Source organism: Bufo bufo, chromosome 3 (assembly GCF_905171765.1).
Source record: "Bufo bufo chromosome 3, aBufBuf1.1, whole genome shotgun sequence".
NCBI lineage: Eukaryota > Metazoa > Chordata > Amphibia > Anura > Bufonidae > Bufo > Bufo bufo.
The window spans coordinates 575121391-575145084 of NC_053391.1; the positions used below are offsets into that span (position 1 = coordinate 575121391).

The 23694-nt window shown below is 44.5% G+C and overlaps 1 protein-coding gene across 3 annotated transcripts in view; it reads right to left on the minus strand.

The window, feature by feature from the left end:
- Positions 1-23694, minus strand: part of R3HDM2 (R3H domain containing 2) — a 174825-nt gene that overhangs the window by 116465 nt on the left and 34666 nt on the right. Inside the window, exon 1 of one of the 3 annotated variants that reach the window (XM_040425723.1) lies at positions 5059-5175. The exons of the other annotated variants lie outside the window; for them this stretch is intronic. The gene's annotated coding sequence lies outside the window, so the exon portion shown is untranslated. Of the gene's footprint in view, positions 1-5058; positions 5176-23694 lie in introns of those variants that run through there. 3 annotated transcript variants of the gene reach the window in all.

Below are 23694 nucleotides of genomic sequence, written 5' to 3' on the forward strand. Positions count from 1 at the left end.
TGCACAGCTGGAAAATAATTTTCAAAGCATCTCTTCCTAATGATCCGTGAAACACGGATGGCATCCGTGGTTTTCACGGACCCATAGACCATAATGGGCGTGATTGATCCATGAACATGGACAAAACAGACATGCATCTGTGCTGAAAACACGGAACCATGGACCATGGTAAAACACTGATGTGTGAATACACACATTAAAATGAATAAGGACCATGGAGAACCCAGACGTGTGAATGAGGCTTAACACCGCTTTGAGCGACATGTGCACATGCCTGAGTGCATCTCCCGACATAAAACACTTTTGTGCAATATGAAAGTCTATATACTATTAAGATCTAAATTAAACAAATTCTCATTCAAAGTAAAAACCAAACCACATGCAGACAAATACTCAGGATGATATAAGGATGAAGGTCCCCGAGCACATTGTCCTCATTGATGGAGAACAATCTGATGAAGGTCCACCCCTTAGATCAAAAGCAATCATTCATACTGATAGCATGGGTTTATCTATCCTTCTACCTTCTTTATCTCCATGATCCTCTTCAAAGCCTGCAGAATGATCACTGTAAATCACAAGAGACTGCAATGCAGACTTATTGGCAATTAAACAGTTAAAGCAATTTTTATTTTTTTTCCAGCCTGGGAACTGCCATTGACGTCACAAAACCGTCACTTGGCAACCAAGACATAGGGATATCCTCCACGGGGGTTCCCTGAAATCATTCTGTGCTTTTTCAATCCTATCAAGATCCAGTTATAGAGCAGGGCACTTCCTAGGCTTGTCAAGGTCAATGCAGGGTTCTTTGTCCCCTCGGTTTTCTTAGAATCTCCCTACCAGCCAATACTGGCTTTCCCCTGCCAGTCCCGCCCCTCTCCATCTTCTGCTTCCCAATGCCAACCTGCGTCACACAGACGGAAATCCCAGCTGACGTAGATGCATCAGGACAGATGCTCTGCAGCTTGTTGGGGAGGAGGAGGAGGAGAATGCAGAGTCTTGCAGAACCAGGGCGGCAGCAGCAGAAGAAATCAGCACGTTCTTCCCAGAAACAACCTTATCCCTGATCATGGCAATAAGACAAACCGTCTACAAGAAGGAAAATGACTAGACCTTAAAAAGGAACCTCTCACCAAAGTGTCACCCCCCCAACCGCACCTCAAAAAAAATTCGGATTCCTAAGTGTAAACACAATCGTCCTTCTGATTCACAAGATTATCGCTATGCCTGCAACTCTAGCATATTTCACTGAATGCCCTGTATGTTAGGCCTCATGCACACGGCTGTTTTGGTCCGCATACGAGCTGCAGTTTTGGCGGCTCAGATGCGGACCTATTCACTTCACTGGGGCCGCAAAAGATGCGGACAGCACCCTGTGTGCTGTCCGCATCCGTTGCTCTGCTTCGTGGTCCGCCCAAAAAAATAACCTGTCCTATTCTTGTCCGCGCTTTGCGGACAATAGGCAGTAATATTAAAGGCTGTACGTGCCGTTCCGCAAATTGCAGAACGCACATGGACGCCATCCGCGATTTGCAGACCACAAAACACACACCGGTCGTGTGCATGTAGCCTTAAAAGGGTTCAACGGTTTTTAAAGGATATGGGCATCACTGGTGGCATTTTTAATTACTGCTTTCTAATTATTTGGGGCTAACAATCATTTTTCCACAGTTCAACAGCTTTTCTTTAGGTTTCACTGACTCTAGACTTTTTTTTATTTTTTGCATTTTTAATGAAACCCAGCAAGAGTGCTGCGATGATGGCTCAATCTGTAGTCCTTATCTGCACTTTCCTGACAGATTAAACGCTCATTTCACCCGAATTAGAGGTTTCCCAAGATTTTAATATGGATATCTATCCTCAGGATAGGTCATCGATATCTGAGTGATGGGAGCCCAACACCCAGCACTGCCACTGATCTCTTGTTTGAAGAAGCCATGGCGCTCCGGGGAGTGCTATGGCTTCCTCACAGCTTACAAAGCCCAGCAACGCACATTGTATAGCGGCTGTGCTTGGTATCGCAGCTCAGGCCCATTTCCTTGAATAGAACTGAGCTGCGCCTAGGTCATGTGACCAATAAATGTGATGTCACTGGCCAAGAAACCCTCCCCCCTCCCTTTAAAGAGGACCTTTCACCACCCCTGACATGTCTGTTTTAATAGCTACAAGCAATTCCCATGTAATAACAATTCTGGAGCATCCATTCTTATGGCTCTATGTTGTACCATTCCTTTATTATTTCTTCTAGAAGTTATGAATGAATTGCTAGCAGTCTGCAGTAAGGGTACAGGGGGGTGGTAAAAAGTTGGGGGGGGGGGGGGGGGTGTCCCTGCACAGACTCACTCTATCCAATCATTGCTGCCATTTTCAGACTGTGCAGGTACACCCCCCCCCCCCCCCAACAGGTTACCACCCCCCTGTACCCTTACTGCAGACTGCTAGCAATTCATTCATAACTTCTAGTAGAAATATAGGGATAGCACAACAGAGACATAGGAATAGATGCTCCAGAATTATTACATGGGGAATGCATGAAGCTATTAAAACATACAGTTTGACCATGTGACCATTTGTCATGACATAAGGGTCACCGCTGTGGCCAATGCCAAACCAGATATTTTCAGCGAGGGAGCCCAGCACAGCATCACAGATCAGGATGAGGAAGGAGCAGGGAACCAGTGCCTGGAAGCAGGTAAGTAGGCTTCCCTTTACAGCTCTGCCAAGGGCCCCTTAAAGCGGCCCCGTCAGTATGATCAACCCTATTAAACCAGGCATAATACCTCGTAGGACTGATAAAGCTGATTAAAAATGTATTTCTTTACTCTGTACCAGTTAGCCCTGGTAAGATAAGTGGGCTTTTATCAGTCTGAAAATTAACGAGGGGCAACACCCCCATGACAGATGACTGACAGGGCACAACATCTGATCTTGCCCTGTCTGATGCGCCTGGGCTGTGGCTCAACAACTTGGCGCTGCGCTATAGATTTGCTGCTGCTTGCCGCATGAACCATAGTGCGCTGATGATATCATTGAACCCAGAAGTGGAGGCGCCACTCATGACATTGACAGGTACAGAGTAAAGAAACATTGTTTTAATCAGCATGATTAACCCTTAATAGGGTTGATCATGCTGACAAGGCCGTTTTAAGGCTTGTCTAATGTTGTGATAAATTATCTACTGCATCTGCCACAACATACATCTATCAATCAGGTACATCACTATCTCCCATCAGGCTCCGTGGAGTACAGATGCAACTTCATGCAACTTCATCCTCATTTGCTACGTTTTTTTTTTTCTTTAAAAAGTCACGTTTCATAAAAGCCATTTTTACAAACTATTCAAATAGAGGTGCATGGTGCAAACGGCACTAGATTCTGGAGCAATTTAATAGGGAGGTTTTTTTTATTCTGTCGGATTCCATGTCAATCCTACAAAGTGTGGCACGTTTCAATGGACTCCCTATGTATTCACCGTGCACTGCTACACAGGTGGTCCTGCCATGTGTCCGAGTCCTTGGGCCATTTATCATGAGGGCAATTTCAGTTTTGTGTTGCCATCATTTGCGTCAAATTTATGAAACGTCAAACGTTGTTTGTCAGGTTTGGCACACCTTTAAATAGGTCTAGAAATGCTACTCCAGTTTTCCAACCAACCCACACCTGGAGTGAAGTGGCAACATTCAGTGTGCGCCAAAATATGCGACTTATCTTTTATGCCAAAAGTCACCATTCAAGGTTTCATAAATTTCCCCTATAGAAGCAGTAGGCCACACAGAAAAACCACCTGGCAATGCTTCTCAAGCGGATCCATAAAACACGGATACTGGCCGTGTGTGTTCTGCCTTTTGTTAGAAATGTCTATTCTTGTCCTCAAATGGAAAATAACTGGACATGTTCTATTTTTTTTGCGGGGCCGCGGAACGGACGTATGGCCGTGTGCTGTCCACATCTTTTGCAGCCCCGTTTAAATTAATGGGTCCGCATCCGGTCCTCAAAAAATGCAGATCAGATGAGGACTGAAAGCACGGTCGGGGGGAATGGACCCTTACAATGTATTGTTTTCTACAGAGATTTTTCCCCACATAAGTCAAGTGGTTCACAATACAAGACAAGCTTTGTCAATGCAAATGGCAACTGTAACATCTGTAGCATTTAACATCGGGCCACCACGGGTTGTCTGCACTGAAAATACAGACCTGTGAAGTGCAGTGAGAAGATGCCATTGCTGAAGACGTCAATATGGTACATATCCACTTGGAGACTGTGTAGCCCTGCTCAGAAGACAATGGGACATGGGTGGCCTCATTTCCTTAGCACCTTATGTGTGGCCCATGCTACTTGTCCAGTCAGATGGCTCCATTTTCACCTCCTCACAAGGTAAATATTCCCTTGGAGTGAGGGCTGGTGGGAACGAGCTTTCGATAAGCAGGTGGCTTTGGGGGGTGTAGAGCAGGAGGGGGTTTGCGACGGCTGCTAACAGTTGTCGGTGTCTTTTTCTTTTTTTGCTTAATTAAAAATAAAACAGAAGCTAGACAAGGACACGGCACTAGGCAGGAGCTTTAAGAGAGCAGGCAAAAATAGCCATCAAGTTGGGCGGCAAAAAATAAAAAAACTACGAAAAAAGTCACTGCATGTACACGGACATATCACCACACACCTAGAAATCAGTTCCCTGTGGCAAATATTCACCATATACAATGCCATCACGTAGAATGGTGTATCTTCGTATGTAAGGAAATGGAACTCCAAGGCATAACGCCCTCACAAGGCACTGAAAGAGCGGAAACAACCCTACATACATACGCGGACAACACAGCAAAGGCAACGCAATTCAAGCAGCTGAAAAGGAACGCCGTGTCAGGAAGCAATAACACAAAATGCTGAGTTTACATAAGGGTGAAAGGGGCAGATTCCTTCAGAGTTTGGCAGCAAACCATGCAAGCATCTGACGATGGGAATCCCCTCTATGCCAAAGGCATTTCCGTGACGCCATCGACTAAATGAATGGAGGGAGGGGTGATTGAATGACAAAAATAATTACCAGTCATTTCCATTAACCTGCATCAAGATCCTCCAGCACTATGCATTGTTGCCTCAACGAGTGACATGGTCATCTCCTGCAGAATATGTCCCCCACCGTCAGAAAATCTGAGCGGCGAACGTATAAAATCTAGCTTGCTGCGAGGAGCCTTGCAAACCCCAAGATCTTCATTTCTATGAGCAGGGTTAAAACAAAGCACAGCCCATAAATTATAAAGTGTAAGAGCAAATGGAAGATGGCATGGAGGGATGCACAAGGACGATCCCTTCTGGGGCGGCCATCCAGCAGGGAGAAAGCCAGCCGGTGACGGAGTTTATGAATGGGGTAAAACAATCGCCAAAACAGGAAGACACGGAAAGACGACCGCTGCATACAAATCACTTACACTCACCGCAGGGTGGGGGGGATGAGGGACTCAGTCTGACGAAAATCAGCTATTCTGCCCTGTGAAGGAGATCATCGTTGTGAGGTGCCGAAGCAGATTGATTTCAGCAATGATTCACAAGCTGGGTTCTTTTCTCCCCTAACGCCTCAGATGCGGCCCCCTCCCTTCTCTTTTTTGCTTTCCTTGTGAATGGAGTGCTACGGACTCTGGCTGCCTTTCCTTTGCCAAGATAATTGCTCTGACAAGCTGTTCTGAAGCAGGGCAGAGCCCAGCTGTTCCCATCCGCTGTCACACTGAGAGTTCTGCCAATAGTCGCGCACACAGCCACCCACACATGCTCGCTCTCCCTCTTGCTCTCATTCAAAACACTCTTTAATGGAACAACCTCCGCAGCTGCTTAAAGACCAAGAGCACCTAGCAGAAGACAGGAAAAACAGAACATGGACATTGTGGCCTATAGCCACTAAAATGAATCTACATACTGTAGGCCAAGAGTCACCAGTCCTGGAAACGTGAAGTTCTTCTAATGCTTTACCCATAACAGCGGCTTATTGTGAGAAGTACTTTCAGGTAAACTGGCAGCCATATTCAATTAGCACCATCGGTCCCTCTACCATTAAAGGGAACCATGACAGAAGCTCTTGCAATCTGATGTGACATTTGACGGATGTCTCAATTACTAAGGTAACTGCGGCCTTCCCAAAGGGGAAGAAGCTTTGCTGAATGGCTGAGAGGTCACATGTTAGAAAACGAAGTCCCAGGTTTACAATTCAAGCTCCTGCTTTCTAAAAGGCTCCCTCGTTCACCATTCATAGGGCTTCTGCAAGTTGCACCTTACATAGGGAGCTGATGAGGTCACAGGGGCAAACCTATGCAGCAACCAAGGATAGCTTGTTGCCTAATTGGCGCTATTAATCCTGGTCGAACAGGTACAGTTAATACCTACTATTCTTCTGGTATAGTGACATGGCACATGCACAGTAGTACTGGCGTCACTGCACAGCGCAGACATGCCCACACATGCACAACCAGGCGCTCCAGCCATCTGGCCAGTCTCTCTGCTGACGCCCGATTAAGACTTGATAAAGGAGTCCGAAACGCGTTGTCTACTGAACAATAAAAACAGCTATTTCACCAAAGTCTGCTGACTGAGGTCGTCCTTTTGTGCGCCAAGCAAATACCCTACTGTGTGCATTCGCACACAAACCAGCAACTTCTTCATGCCCACTTTGAAGAAGCCGCTTGCAAAAAAGGAATAGCTCCTCAACTCGACTGATTGGCAGAAACCCACTCAACCGCCAATGTTTGGTAGGGGAATGAGAATTATAGTGATCCCTCAAGATACAATGGTCTCAGAATGCAATATTTTCAACATACAACGGTCTTTTCTGAGCCATAAGTTGAAGCCAGACTCAACATACAATGTCTCATACTTCGATCCAACCAATGAACATGGCAATTTCTCTGGTAAACACCCTGTATTGGTTGTCTAGTAGTCCCTCTGCATACTACATGTTCTGTACTGTCCCTGTCTGTGCCAGGATGAGCTGCCGCTACATTTCATTTTTTCTGGTACATCTATGTTCTATGCAAGACACTGAAGAAGCTCCTGCCCTCACCATGGAACAGGATTTACACCTTCCAGCATCTACAATAATCCGGTCAGTTCTACATAAGGACCTGCTTTATCGGTCTTGGTTATGTGCTTTTTTTTTCTCAAAAAACGTAACTTTTTGTAGTGACATTTTTGGGCTTTCAAACCAATTACTGGTTTTCCAGTTATAGTCTCAAGTTACAATGGTTTTAACTTACAATGGTTTTTCTAGAACCAATTAATATTGTAACTTGCGGGGCCACTGTATAACATTTGACACAAGGCAATATGGAAATACAACAATCGCATTTATTGATCCTCAAGCTTCTTCAATTCACTACCGCTCCATGGTCATCTATCGTGACAAAATCTAAATCACTGCCCAAATTTATATCGTTTATACCACCCACTCCTACCTCAGAATAACAAAAAAAAATAAAAAAATAAAAAACATACACCCCTCCACCTGCTACTGCCATACTAATGCTGCCCAGCTTCCCACTGCTCTCTACTTCCTGCTCATCGCTCAATAAGCAGGAAATAATACCCTTTCGGCCAACCGCTGGCCTCTGTGGAGAAGCAGCTTAGTCAATTACAGGTTGAGCAGTCAATGGATAAAAAAAAATAAAAATGAGCAGGAAGTACACAGCTGCTGGGACCAAGGCAGCATTGGAACAGCAGAAACGGGGAAGAAGCGATTGAGGCAAGTATTGGTTCTTTTATGTTTTTATGAGCTCATGAACACGAACGTGTGCCGCACATTTGAGACTCCAAATTGCATGGGAATCGTATGGCCTGCACTAGCCGATGCAGACCCATTTAACTTGAATGGGAGCGAGATCCGTCCGCACCAGAAAAAAAAAGAGCAATTTTTTTGCAGTGCGGAGGCATGGACGCCGTAGTGTTCCGTGGCCTACCGTTCTGTTCCTCCGCTCCAACACATGCCAACTACAGTAGCCAGTTCCGTCCTGCCAAGAAAAGCTAAGGAAGTTCTAAAAACACACCCTGCACATTCCTATTAGTAAGTCAGTCCTAGGTCCCGGACATTTATGATGCTAGACAGGAAGTAGTTATCCACCTATTCCACAATGGCTCAAGCACCTGGGGGGACGCTTCCTTTACGAATGTAATAATTATGCTCATCCTATTAAATGAACTCTCGATCAAATCAACAGGTCTGATCCAATATCAGGCAATCAATGCCCTCAACTGGAATAGTATACCTTGAATATCTAAATGAAGCAAGTCATCATGTACTGTATTGTATCATCTATGAGGCAATATGCGAACTCTAGGAATGGATGGAGGGGTCACGGTCTTGGACATGTTTGGCAAGTCACTTGGCTAATCGCAGTGGACAGGGTTGTGGCTTAGTGTGGAAGACGTGTATGGCTTAAAATGAGCAAAAGTGCGTAAAACATTTGTCAAACGGTAGGTGGTGTGAAATTAGACAAAAGTATCTAAAGATACACAAAATGTATCACAAGCATGAGCCACTCTGATAAATTTGGCGCATATTTAGACTGTCTAGTTTAGGCTACTTTCACACTAGCGTTCGGGGCTCCGCTTGTGAGTTCCGTTTGAAGGGGCTCACAAGCGGCCCCGAACGGATCCGTCCAGCCCTAATGCATTCTGAATGGATGCGGATCCGCTCAGAATGCATCAGTCTGGCTCCGTTTGTCCTCCGCTCCGCTCAGCAGGCCGTGCGGAGGCAAACTGATCCGTCCAGACTTACAATGTAAGTCAATGGGGACGGATCCGTTTGAAGTTGACACAGTATGGCTCAATTTTCAAACGGATCCGTCTCCCATTGACTTTCAATGTAAAGTCAAAACGGATCCGTTTGCATTATCATGAACAAAAAAAAAAAAAAATTTTTTTTTTTTTTTTGTTCATGGTAATGCAAACGGATCCGTTCTGAACGGATCCAAGCGTTTGCATTATAGGTGCGGATCCGTCTGGGCACATACCAGACGGATCCGACCTAAACGCAGGTGTGAAAGTAGCCTTAAACTGTTGGTTTGAAAGGATTGGTAAACTTGTTTTCTTTTTTAAGAGTGGCTTATATCAGCAATGCACAGGAGAGTACAGGGAGCATGGAGGAGAAGATAGGTGCTACTGAGAAATGTACAAGCAAAAAGTCGTGTGGGCAGTGCTCATGGCTTAATGCGAATGATAGTCATTTTTGTCCGGAAACCAAGAAGGAAAGCAAAATGAGTATCTAAAAGGTAAGTATGCTTCTTAAAACGTGCGGTAGCAACCAGGTGTTGGCAGGAGTGATCATAGGCTGCACCGACTTTCTACTATTACACACATCTTTGGTTCAGCAACAGAACTGACTACTATTGCGCTTATTTTAAATAATTTACTGGGCTCAAGATAAACTGAGGTAAGGCTAGGTTCACATCTGTATTCCAGTATTCCTGTACTGTGTTCTCGCAGAGAAGCAGACTACTGGAATTATCGTATCCAGTATAGCCAGACACCTCCGGGGAGCACCAGATCTTTTTCACTATGAATGGATCCATCATGAATGCTGCATTCTGCCCTTGCGGTAATACAAATCAGTTCTCCATGCACTGACTTCTAGGTGAGCCGGTGATAGACTATTGTTTATTCAAACCAGCTAATCTGAGGAGGCAGAGCTGCAGGAAGGGGAAGAAGCAGAAGTCTGAACCAATATTGAGACAGGAGGGGTGTCTCAGACTTCATGTAGACGCTGTAGCTAACCTGCAATTAAAGGGTTTTCCGAGATTTTTTATTTTTTTAGCTGACGACCCTCTGGTTTGCAAGGGCTGAAGCATTCTCAAACAACTGAACGGTGGGGGTCCCGGGTCTCCGACCCCCACTGATCAGAAACGAAATGACTTATCCAAAGTATAGTTCATCAGTATCAAAATTTCAGAAAACCCCTTTAAAGATAATGGGCATTAATGGAGCTGAACTAAAAATCAGGCAAGCAACAATATCTATAAAGGGATCTGATCCAGTGGTTCAAATGGAGGTTTCATCAAGACTGAGAGGACCAAGTTTAAATCCCAGGGTGGAATGACGAAACGGATGGTAGGCAATCTTCTCGTAGTCCCTTTAAAAAAAATGTTTAATAAGTGGGGAGTCTGCCAATTTTTTAATCTAGGAAAGCACTTAAAGCGGATATCTGTACTTTGAGTGTAGTGGGCCTGAGACCTTTATCCAATCCTGCTTGCAAAAAACTAAGAATCTGAAGGATGTCTGGATAAAGGCTATTTGAGAAGGATAGAAAAGCGTTCCATGTTCTTAAATACATTTTGGATGTTATAGGCTTATGACTCAACATTAATGTGGCAATGACATCATCAGACAACCCTTTCTTCTTCAAGGCGAGGCGTTCAGCTGCCAGGCCGTCAGGTTGAGTTGGTTTATCTTTGAATGATAGACCGGACCCTGATGGAGAAGGGCTGGGATCGAAGGAAAGGTCCAGAATATTCCCGCAGACAGCCGAAGCAGTAGGGGGAACCAAGACCTTCTTGGCAAAAATGGAGCAATGAAAATTACTTCAGCCTCTTCCTCCTCCGCCTTCATCAGAGTTCTTGGAATCAAGCTGAAGGGAGGGAATGCATAAAGTACAGTCTTCGGCCATGGCTTAGATAGAGCATCTATCCATAAAGGCTGATCTTGACGGGATAGGGAGCAAAACCTTTTAGTCTGTCGGTTGTTCCTTGTGGCGAATAGATCTAGGTCTGGTACTCCCCCTTTTTAGCAGCTGAAATATCAGAGAATTTAGGGACCATTCTCCTTCCTTCAAAGTTTTGCGGCTGAGGAAGTCGGCTATTATATCGTTTTCTCCTTTGACATGGACCGCAGTTAAAGATAAGATTTTTCTTTCTGCCCAAAGAAAAATGTCTCAAGACACTGACCCCAGTGAGCGGCTCCTTGTCCCCCCCCCCCTTCTTGTTCAGGTAAGCAACGGGTGTGGTGTTGTCTGATAACACCTTCATGTGTTTTGGAGATGAGGGAGTGTTAAGGGAAGTAATGACTTTGTAGATGGCAGTGAGTTCTTTTAGATTGGAGGAAGCCTGTAATATGTCTTCTCCCCATCTGCCCTAAACTATCTTTCCCTCTGCATGACCCCCCATCCTGAGCTGCTGGCATCTGTGGTTATCATTATTTGTCTATCCTCTTGCCAATGAACCCCCGTCTGCAAGTTCTTCCCCATTCTCCACCACAGTATTGGGAATGTAAACACGCTTTTCTAGAGCAGAATATGCTCCGTCCCAGGAGTAGATGAGGAAGGCCTGAAGGATCCTTGTGCGACTGAGCCCATCTGACCGACGGGATTGCAGCTGTGAGAAGGCCCAAGACAGTCATGATATTCCTGATTGAGGAAGTCTTCTGGCTGCTGAAGCGGTAGACCTTTTGAAGTAGATTGTTCCTCTTCTCTATGGGTAAAAATGACATTAGTAGACGAGAGTCTAATAGTACTCCCAGGAACATTTTTCTTCTGTCCAAAAACAGGTCTGACTTCTTGAAGTTTATAATCCACCCCAGGGTGGTAAAGCATTTCTGAACTAGAGAGAGGTGGGATTGCAGGATTTCTTCTGAGGGCGAAGCGATCAGGAAGTTGTCCAGATATGGTACAATTAGAATCTCCTTCAGATGTAAGTATTTTGTGACTTCTGACAATATCTTTGAAAATATTCTTGGGGCTGAGGAGAGTCCGAATGGAAGAGCTCTGAACTGAAAATGGCTTAGATGATCTCCTATGAAGACAGCTATTCTCAAATATTTCTGATGACCTGGACATATCAGAACATGATAGTAAGCATCCTGGAGGTCCATCGTTACCATGTAAGTTGATGGTTGATTTTATAGTCTCCATCTTGAACTTCTTGTAGATGGATTTGTTTAGGCATTTTAAATTTATTATCAAACGGAAGGATCCGGAGAGTAGAAACCTCTGCCGCATTGATCTTCTGGGACTGGAAGGAGAACTCTTTTTTTTTTCTACCAGGGAAGAGACTTCTGATTCTAAACACCACAGTTTTTCTTTTTGAGGCAGCTTTCTGTTTTTTATAATAAATTGATCTGGAGGAGGGGATAAAAACTCTAGTTTTAAACATTCTCTTAGAGTAGTTAATACCCACGAGGAGGCTCCTATTTCTTCCCAGGCTGAGGCGAAGTCTGTTAACCTGCCTCCCACATGACTGCTGGCGTCATTGAGTGGGGCGGGAGGAGCTTTCAGGAATAAATTAGGAATTTTCTCCCTCTGCCCCTAGAAGGCTGCCACATCCTTGATCCTTCTTTCTTCTTCTGATCCAGCCTTGTTCTTTTCTGGTTCTGAAAGGATCGCCTCTGGTGAAAATAACAGCTCCAAAGGGGGAATCCTTTTTTATTATCCGAGGCCTTCTCTAGGATATAATCAAATCCTGAGCCAAACAAAATCACAGGGGATTGAGCACAGGCGGCTTTTTGAAGTCGCATCACCTGACCATGACCGAAGCCATATCGCTCTACGAGTTGCATTAGACAGAGCAGCTGACCTGGTGGAAAATCTGACATTCAGCAGACGCATCAGCTAAAAAGTTTGATGTTTTACACAGTAGAAAACAAATCTAGATCACCCTGCATGTAGAATCTCCTGTGCGCGGACCGAACCAGGTGAGTTCTTCAATCAGCAGCAGTAGAAAAGATAGTCCAGCACTTCAGAGAAGAATATCAAAACTCTGTCTTTATTGGTTGTTAAGACTAAGACCAGTGTTTGGTCGAAACTCGTCAACTTGGAGGAGCAAGTGTGCTGTGTGGTCCACCATATGTTATCTTGAATTCAACCAATAAAGACAGAGTTTTGATATTCTTCTCTGAAGTGCTGGACTATCTTTTCTACTGCTGTAAAAAGTTTGATGCATTTTTTAGCATAGGCAAGGAGGCCAAGATCTCCTCCCTTGGGGAACCCGCAGCTAAGTGCTCTTCTAACCGATTAAGCCAGACAGATAGTGTTCTGGCTGTACAGGTAGAAGCAATACTAGGGCGCAGCATAGCCGTATTTGTCTCCCAGGCCTTTTTTAATAAACTTTCCAATTTTTTGTCAATGGGATCTCGTAAGAGACCCATATCCTCAAACGGGAGAGAGGTCTTTTTTAGAAATGCGGGCAACTGGGGCATCAATACTTGGCGTTTTGTCCCACAGATTAGACTCAATCTCTGCAAAAGGATATTTTATGTTAAAGGAGTTTGTTACAGCCATTCTCCTTTCAGGATCCCTCCATTCTTTGGATATTAGGGATTTAATGTTATTATGGATGGGGAAGACTCTTTTCTTTCTTTCTTTCTCCCAGTCCCTGGAACATTTGATAAATGGATGGAGTGGGCTTCCTTCATGTCTTCAATGCCCATAATGGCTCTAATGGTCTTTAGAAGACAGTCTGCTTCTTCCGGTAGAAACAAAGGTCTACCCGAGCCGTCATCTGAAGAAGCAGAGTCTGGATCAGATACCAGCTTCCCCTCATCCAGATCAAATGCCAACTCAGAAGTATGGGATATCTGAGAAGTGGATGGACGTGGGGATTGTGGTGCACTGCCGCATTAACTTCCTCCTTAATCATAGTTCTCATGGAATCAAGGAAGGAAGGCAACTCCTCTGTAACCACTTTTTCGGTGCATATTTGACATAAGGCATTTTTAGATTTAGAAGAAAAGGACTTCCTGCAGATGGCGCACTTTCTGCGTGCTGAATCTCCACTGGCTGGTTTAGGTGTCATGGTCTCTGTGCCCTAAGAATTAAAAGAAAAAAAAAAGCGGGATCTCCAGGCTTTCTTGCGGCGGCAAGCATGACTGCAGGCATTGAGCGCTACATCCGTTCAGCAAGCTCCATGCATTTAAGTTCTTCTGCAGTCGCGCTCTTATCCCAAGCCGCATTATTGTGAGATTCTCTTGCCCAAGGAAAACCTCACCTGGTGACGTCACAAGTCAAATCCCGCGCGATTTCCCCTTACCTGGGAATATCACGAGCCTGGTGAGGCCTGCACGCAGGGCTTACTCCGAGGAACGGGTAAGGGAGGCAGCGCTTCCCTGGGGTATCCATTCCCTGCACCACCCCTCCCACAATCTGTGGGGAAAAGAAGTAAGGCTGGGCGAATAGTAGAGCATTCCTGGCACTCCAGGAGAGGCTTCCACGCATCCCAAGGACAGGAAACAACGACTGGATAGGTAAGGGGTGGAGGGGAGGCCTTTTTAAATCATGTGCTCCTCCGTTGTGTCCTGTCCTGTGGGCGGGGACACCCTCCCATAAGTGCCGTTGTGGAGGCGCCGAGGAAAAAATGCACATAAATTAGCATTATTTGTTGCAGTTTTGCATAGTTTTTATGCTGTTTTTGGTGTTAATTTTCTGTTTAATAAGCCCATTGAAGTTTATGGGTTAAACCATTCAACATAAGGTGCGGAATTGCACAGACAATTGACATGCTGCAAATTTTAAAATCCGCACAGCAGAAAATATACAATGTGTACATGAAATTTAGCAAATCTCATTCACTCTGCTGGTACTAAATCAGAGCAGAAAAAAAAACACACGTAATCTGCAACGTGTGCAGGCAGCCTTACATGGATTTATCAATGTTAAAGCCAGAAAATGCTCCTTTTAATAACTTTGGCACAATTCACTCCAATGACTTCACTGGTATTTTTCCATTCTTTTTATCTGTCAGAAGAACAGCAAAATAAAAAAAATAAAAAAATAAATAAAAAAAGATCCGTTAAAAACAAACGGATCCTGTGCATCAGTTATGCACATTTGGCATCTGTTTGAGCCCTTTCCGTCAAAGATCCATTATCTTACACGAAAAAAACATCCAGTACTTTTTCCCCCCCATCTAAAATAACATCTCTTACAGAAAGGGCTCAAACGCATGCCAAATATGCATAACTGATGCACAGGATCCTTTTTTATTTAATTTTCTGTTCTTCTGATGGATCAGAAGAATGGAAAAATAAAGATGATGTGAACCCGGCCTAAATCTGTCCCACAGTGCATATCCATTAGAAGAGTATATCATTATACTACAAAAATGTTATCTTCTATATACCAAAAACCAATCTGTCAACACACTGAAAAGCCAAATGCCAAAATCAAAATCTACAAAATGGCACTACATCAAAGATTGGGGGGGGGGGGGGGGAGGGGGGAGGGGGGGTTCTGAGTGGTTCTGTTTGGGTCACACAGTGCCCATTCACTACCCCCATTCAAGTGTTAAGAACGGCAGCCGCCTTCGCTCCGTTTCCACACTGTGCCCGAAGGGAACGATCATGCTTCTTCAATTCCTGATGCTCAAGCGCAACAACTAAACAATCTTGCTCTTATTTACTGCAGATGGATGCCTTCCCAGAAACCCCGGCTACGATACAACCCAGAGCCCACACTGCAGGACATGAACCAAATCTGTCAAGGGCTGTGGGCGAACGCGTGGCCCCTAATAAGGATGGAAAATGATCAATCCACTCCGCTCTGAACGGTGATAAATAATTCAAAGGAGGGAAGAAGTGAAGAAAAAGCCTAAAAATAGGATTCAGACTGAAGAAGGGAGGAAGCTCGGTCCCACAGGAGGAATTTGGGGGGTGACTGAAGAGCCTTGTGTTTACCAACGGTATCTAAAAAGCTTGGAGCTAAACCTTCACACATCTCCATGGCTACAAGCTGCAAGAGACAATCTCATGAATGTAAGAGGAGCCAAGGTAAGGAAGCCTAAACAAGACACATACAAAAGGGCTTCGAGAGCAGATTTCTGCCTCCCCTTCACCTACTCCCTTATTATTTTTATCTCAGTCACTAGCCGATCATCTCACCAGGCTGCTGCAACCTTCTGATTAACAACCTAAATTCCTGTGTCTGCTCTTCTCCAAAGCCTCCAGAGAAAAATTAAATATTCTATCACTTATCTATAAAAGGAAACCACCCCCTGTCCTCGTGACTTGCCTCTCTCGCTCTTCTTTTCTTACCTCTCGATCATGGGATTCACTTCATCTGCCATGTTCCCATTCTTCAGGACTTCGACCAGAAGATGTGCTTTTCGGTCCCCTGCTATTATTACAGTAATATTTTACATCTTAAAATAAACTAGCTCCAAAGGAAAATACTAAAAAAAACACATTATCCTACAAGCAGCAAACAAGATTTATTCTACCAATTTCACAGCCGGTGATTGCTTGGAGAAAGTGTAATATAACAGGTAGATTTAACTGCTGCATGACCAGATCGCTATCATGTAATTTATAGTGTATCAGAATGCTGTGCACAAGTGATGGAGAAGAGGGATTCATGAAATACAACCAAGCGAGAAATGCATTCAAATGGTGGCTTTCAAGACACAAAATACATAGAATTCTAGAAAGGAAGATGTACGGATCTCCAATAGAGGATGTACTGGAGAAAAAAAATAGCTTTCCTACAGATAGATGGCCATGGCTGGATGAGGAAGACTGCAGCCAACTGCCCTCATCGACACTTCCAAAAAACGCACACAAAAACCAAATGGGACCACCACTGAGAACCCTCAGGATAAGTCATCAATATCTGATCAGTGGGGGTCCAATCTGTCGCTTGGTGCTCTGGTGAGTAGTGCGGTCACCTCACAGCTTACTAAGCACAGCGCCGTACATTGTATAGTGGCTGTGTATGGTATTGCAGCTGAGCCCCATTCACTTGAATAGGACAGAGCTGCACATATGGCTGAAGAACGTGATGTCACTGGCCTAAGAGGAGGACCTGAGCGCTTCGGCCTCTTCACACAGGTGATCAGCAGAGGTGCCAGGCCCCCACTGGTCAGATACTGATGACAGGCCATCTAAAATCTCAGACAACCCCTTCAATAAGTCAGCAGAAGCAAGAGGCACTAAATTAACATGACAAATCACTTGATGTTCGTGCACCACAAACTGCAATCTCCACCAGCTATATAATATATATATTTTATGCCAGTTTTCAAGAGTAAATTAAATGTGTAGGACCAGCCCAATCTGAGGGCAGCATAAACTAATGACACAAACCCCGATTCCATTACTTCTTCCTGAAGTCATTTTCATACAATCTCTGCTGAGCAGAAGCACATGGGCATGGAGCTCCGATATTCATGCAGTGGACCCATGCGGATTACTGACAGAGAAAGCTGCAAAATCATAAGAAGGGGTAGCCGACGATGGGTTCCTTTAAAAGGGTATCCCCATCTTGACATTTTTGGCATATCCACAAGATATGCCATAAATGTCCAATTGAGGCGTGCCCCGTCCCACAGCGACTATGGAGAGGTGGCTGCGTGTCCATGGCACTTTACATTCACTTCTATAGGACTTCCAAAAATAATATGTGCGTCCACCTTGAATGTTAAAAGGGGTTGCCCTATCTAGGACACTTACAAAAATCGCTAGGAGATTCCATAAATGTCACATAGCAGCGGGACCCAGTGGTGGGGACCGCAACTATCTCAAAAACGGGGGCTAACCAACATGAAGGAGGAGAGCACACTGTGCACATGCGGTGTCATCTGCATTCACTGCTATGGGATTTCCTAAAAAAAAAAAAAAAGGCGAGCAAGCACACCCAGCTATTTTCGGAACTTCCATAGCGATAAATGGGGGGGCTAACGAAATACCACCCTTCCATTAACCACTAGGGGAATTTTGAAAATAACCAAGCCAGCGTTTGGCTACTTCCAAAACTCCCACAGTGGTGAATGGATGGTGGCTGAGCATGTGTGGCTTGCTCTCCCCTTCACTTGAGGATCCCGTTCTGGAGATAGAAGATGGTACCAATGGTGGGACCTTCACCTGGCTGACATTTATGTCATATTCTAGTAACATGCCATAAATGCCCCAGATGGGACCACCCCTTTAATCTTACAGATGCACAGAGGAAGATGAGCAATGTTTAGGCAACAAATCTCAGAAGCACACTATTTGAGTTGAAGGTTATACGGTACATGTTCAAATAAACTTAATAAATTCACAGCCTGAGAGAACGCTAAAGGAAAAAAAAAAATACATTTTTTAAAATTAAATCCCTTAATAAAATTAGGGGCTTAGGTACCCTCTTAAGTCTTGCGTGGCACTTTTCCATGTGGCATGCAACAACATAATGAAGGGTGCTTTTTTCACCAGCTCCTTCACCAAGGAAAAATACTCCATTAGATCGTTTATCAATTGTACGTCTATAGGTGTGGTGTACTTGCTCACGTGTAAATGCGGATTGCAATAAGTGGGCAAGACGAAACGCGAACTACGGAGACGTATTGGTGAGCATTTATGGGACATAACGAACAATCGAGAGACGACGGTAGCACGTCATGTTTGTGACCATTATGGCGGGAACACAAACGCGATCAAGGTTCAAGGGATTGAACCTGTCAAAAGATCGGCTTGAGGAGGTGACATCGATGTGATGATACTCCGCAAGGAGACACAATGGATCTTTAAATTACAGACAGTGAATCCCAAGGGGTTAAATGAGGCAATTTCGTACGTGTGAGGGGTTTTACTATCAGAGCTGTAATTCAGTTGGGGTCATATTTTCTGTTCTATGACTGCATGTCTAGCATCTTGCCATGTGACAACGTGGATGCTACAGAGATATCTATTCATGACTTAGCTGCGATTTTGGTCCCCCTGCATCGCTTGAGCGTGAGTACGCTCGCCTCCTGGGCATCAAAAGCCATACTCGCCGCTTGGAGTAATCAAGTGGCATGTCGGATGACGCGCCCGCCCACGTGATTGGCTCTGAGCGCAGGCATTCCACCCCCCCCTGGAGGAGGGGCTTATTTAATTTAAGTCCGCAGTCTTCCTGGCTGCAATGCGGCCATCATAGCGCCGATACGCACGTTGCAGTGCGACCACAACTGTCATCTATTGTGCCACCTTAATAGTACACTCCTGATAAAGCGTGGGACATTATCTCCATGCAGAAACACGTACAGTGTGTTTTCATAAGACATGGGTGTGTGTCTAAGGAAGAGTAGGCAGGGCAGAAGGTAGCAACCTGCTAGTTACTGATTTAATGTGCCAGATAGTAGCTCCCCTTCACTTCTGTGACCAGTCTGGGAGCTCTTGGCACTGCTCAGTACTGCTCCTAGTGGCCATTCTATTACATCTGTGTGCGCTAGATTCAATGTTACAAACAAAGTGAATGTATCCAATGATATTACACCACAGAGTGTCAATCAGGGCTCTACATGTGTAGATGGTATTTACCTAGTCCTTCTGTACACAGATGGTGCCCTGATAGATACCCTCAAGTCTAAAACAGGCTAAGTCCCTAATTTTATTAAGAGAGTTAATTAAAAAAATATATTATTTACTCTCCTACCTAAAATGGTTAATTTCTTGTTGCATGACCCTCCAATAACTCAGTCGTTTTACACTCATATCACTCTGACTCCCAAACTGGGCAGCAACCATACAGAATGTGCTTATTATCAACCAATAGCACTTTTATAAAATGTTGTCTTTACCAATCACACAGATTTTAAAAATCTTAACCAAGACTTTGGCCTCGTTCATATTTCCAAGTCCATTTGACATCTATGGAAAATCCATCCATGTTTCATCAGTGAAGACATCTGTAAACAATCTGCTTTTGGTCCCTTTTTTGCCCTCCGTGTGTCATCTGTATTCTACGGACACGGCTTTCCAGAGCATCTCTTACCGATGGTGTATGAAAAACTACTAACAGAAGACGGATGCCATTCATGTTGTGTCAGTGGGTTTTCAATGACCCATAGATTTCAACAGGCATGTTTGTTTCGCATCACGTACCATCGTGGTACATGACTGATTTTTCCACTGACCCACAGTGTTGCAGCCTGTCTTCTGAAACAGAGGATTGGTACTTATCGGCTCCACACTGCCTGCTTCTTCAGGTCGTGCATAGGCATGGTCACATGCACCGCTCCAGCAGTGATGTGGCCACAAGCAGCACGTCACCTCCGAAGCCAGTCACTGGCTGGAGCACGTGACCATGTCCATGCACCACTGCATGTGAACAGTGCAGAGAACCAAAGCAGCATGGAACATGGAAGTACGCGTCTTCTGTTTCAGCAGGCAGGCTGCGGGCCTTTGCCTAAAAATCATTATAACCAGAAAATCCCTTAAGGGTCAGTCTCTCTCCGTGAAACTCTAGAAGGAGTTTCTTCTGTTCGGACCCCAGGGATGTGTTTTGGTTACTTACTGTACTGTCTCCTGAGATTGGGTAAAAACCTGCTTGATTGGGACTTACTTGGCTCACGCTCACCTCCGTTTCCTTTATGTACCTGTGTTCATGTTCTGTTTCTTCCTGAATGTATGCTGTATTCTTAGATTAGTCAGGTTTGTGCACTTCATCTGCTTAGATTAGTCATGCTTGTGCACTTTATACACTCCCTATGCTTAGATTAGACATAGTAAGGTTAGGCTGCTAGATTACTAATAATCATGTGTAATATTATTTCCCTGTTTGCCTTTCATTACATGTTGGTATTTGCTGACTTTTTCCCTACCTGCCTTTATATTACTATTGGAAAAGGTTGAGAACAAATCCCAGCAGCCACGTAAACAATGCGCCTAGCAATGTGGTACTGGCCCAGAAATAGCCTTGTATTGATGACTATAGCTACTTTCACACTTGCGTTGTTGTTTTCCGGAGGAGGATCTCAATACCGGAAAAAAACGTTTCCATTTAGTCCTCATGCATTCTGAATGGAAAGAAATCAGTTCAGGATGCATCAGGATCAGGCCTCTTTCACACGGGCGAGTTTTCCGTGCGGGTGCAATGCATAAGGTGAACGCATTGCACCTGCACTGAATCCGGACCCATTCCTTTCTATGGGGCTGTGCACATGAGCGATGATTTTCACGCATCACTTGTGGGTAGAGTTGTTGCGATACCAAATTTTTGATTCGATTTCGATACCATAAAAAAGTATTGCGATACTCGATACCACACGAAAAAAAATAAACCAAAAAAGCCACGTGCATTCCGCATGTTTAAAAAAATGGCGAATTGTGCAGTTTTTTTTCCCGGCATTCACTGCATAGATTTTTTTTCTATTTTAATAGTTTGGACTTTTCGGACGTGGCGATATGTGATGTGATATGTTTATTTATTGCTTATATATTTTATACTTAATATTTTGGTGTTTTTTTATTTTTTTTACTTTTTATTTAATAACTATTTCCCCCCTTAGGGGCTAGAACCAGGGATTTTTTCATCCCTTGTCCTATTCACCCTGATGGACTTCACACTCTCCCTGCTGCTCTGTGCTCTGTTCACACAGCAGCAGGGAGCCGACTATGGCAGCCAGGGCTTCAGCAGCGTCCATCCCTAATTTACTTTGCATTCTGTATTAAGAATGCTAATATTTTCCCTTATAACCATACAATACATTTCTGTGAAGCAGTCCGGGTTCGGGTCTGGGTACCAAACATGGAAAAATCGTGCATTTTCCCGCAACTCACCCGCATCCTATCCGGCCCTCACACGCGACGCCCGTGTGAAAGAGGCCTTAGTGTTGAGCAAACTTCTGTTTCCAAGTTCGGCGTACAAGGTTCGGGTTATCTAACAATTCTGTTATGGATTCCTCTACCACGGACCATAACTTATGGTCCGTGGTAACGGAATCCATAACGGCATTCTTTGATAACCCAAACCTTGTACGCCGAACTTGAAAACAGAAGTTTGCTCAACCCTAATCAGGATGTCTTCCGTTCCGTCAGCATTCCGTTTTGTGACTGGACACAAAACCACTGCAAGCTGCGGTTTTGTGTCCAGTCATAAAGAGGAAAAAACGGATTAGTCGCTGAAAACAATGTAAGTCAATGGTGGCTGATCTGTGTTTTTAGGAGCTTTCAATGTATTTAGTGATGGATCTTTTTTTTTTTCTATTCGATTTCACACAACCGCATCCTAACGGAACGGTTGCATCCTGATGTGCAAAATCAAAACGGGTCAGTTTAATTCCAGTATTGAGATCTTCTGCAGGATCTCAATACTGGAATTAACAACGCAAGTGTGAATGTAGTCTATGACAATTCTTGTACACCAATTCTTATAGTATACATTGCAATAATGGGAGAATGCACCATACTTCTTAGGCTACTTTCACACCTGCGTTTAGGTCGGATCCGTCTGGTATGTGCCCAGACGGATCCGCACCTATAATGCAAACGCTTAGATCCGTTCAGAACGGATCCGTTTGCATTACCATGAACATGATAATGCAAACGGATCCGTTTTGACTTTACATTGAAAGTCAATGGGAGACGGATCCGTTTGAAAATTGAGCCATACTGTGTCAACTTCAAACGGATCCGTCCCCATTGACTTACATTGTAAGTCTGGACGAATCCGTTTGCCTCCGCACGGCCAGGCGGACACCTGAACGCTGCAAGCTGCGTTCAGGTGTCCGCCTGCTGAGCGGAGCGGAGGACAAACGGAGCCAGACTGATGCATTCTGAGCGGATCCGCATCCATTCAGAATGCATTAGGGCTGGACGGATCCGTTCGGGGCCGCTTGTGAGCCCCTTCAAACGGAACTCACAAGCGGAGCCCCGAACGCTAGTGTGAAAGTAGCCTTATTGTGTTTTAAGTCATGAGGCCATGAAAATCATATAAACCAAACAAAGGTCTTCTCCATATCAACATAATCTTTAATGTCAGCAGATCTGAAGGTTAAAGGGGTTATCCAATGTTTAAAAACATGCCCCCCAATGGCAAGGACCCTCATATAGATTATACGTAGTCCGCTCCCCAGCACCCATGTCACACCTGATACCCGCACGGCCGCCGATCAAAACATCCGGCGCCGGGCTGAGCCAATAGCAGGCCGCGACGGGGATGAACCTCCCTAGCATCGCGGGTGAAAGTCTTAGAAAACCCTTTTAATAAGAAATGTATTAAGACAAAAGTAAATTATGTGGAGAATGTCTGGCACAACCCTTATGGAATATTGGTGAAGAAATTCTGTGCCTTAAAGACAACTCACAGGGGGAGAGTTACTAAAAATTAAAATCGGAAGTAGTACAGTACATGACAATCCCTTTTTAACACAGCTAGAACCAGGGCTCTCCCATTTATTGCTAACTAGATTTACTTTTAGCTGCAGCTCCCTTCCTATCATAGCTCAAGAAGCATGAGCTTCTGCTGCATCTCTATCCTTGTAACAGACGCAGCTTTTAAAAGACCCAGCTGCTGGCAGTTGAACAATGAAACAGAGCATGTGCGTCCACCTCCGCAATGTTACTGAGGTGGGCAGAGACATAAGGAAAAGAACAAACAGCAGGTGGCGCTATACGTATAGATATTTTTTTTTATTACATGTACTTACAAAAGTATTCCGATCAAGGTGCTGTTTTTCGGGACTTCAATATAGAAGACTAGAGATGAGCGAACTTCATGTTATTAAAATCGTTTGCGCTTCGTTTGGTGGTAAAAGCAGACCATAACGCAATTCTATGACCGAATGTATAACAGAATGCCTTTAGAGCTAAGCTACAGTACCCCGCCATGGTCACTACACACTGACTCTGTAGATTCCAGAACAGCTGATCAGTGGGAGTGCCAAACCACCATCGATATGAAATGGATGACCTATACTGAGGGATAGGTCATCAACACTTAAAGTCTGAAAAACCCTTTTCCGTTCGTGACCACTAAATGAGACTTTTTACTGACGTAAACAA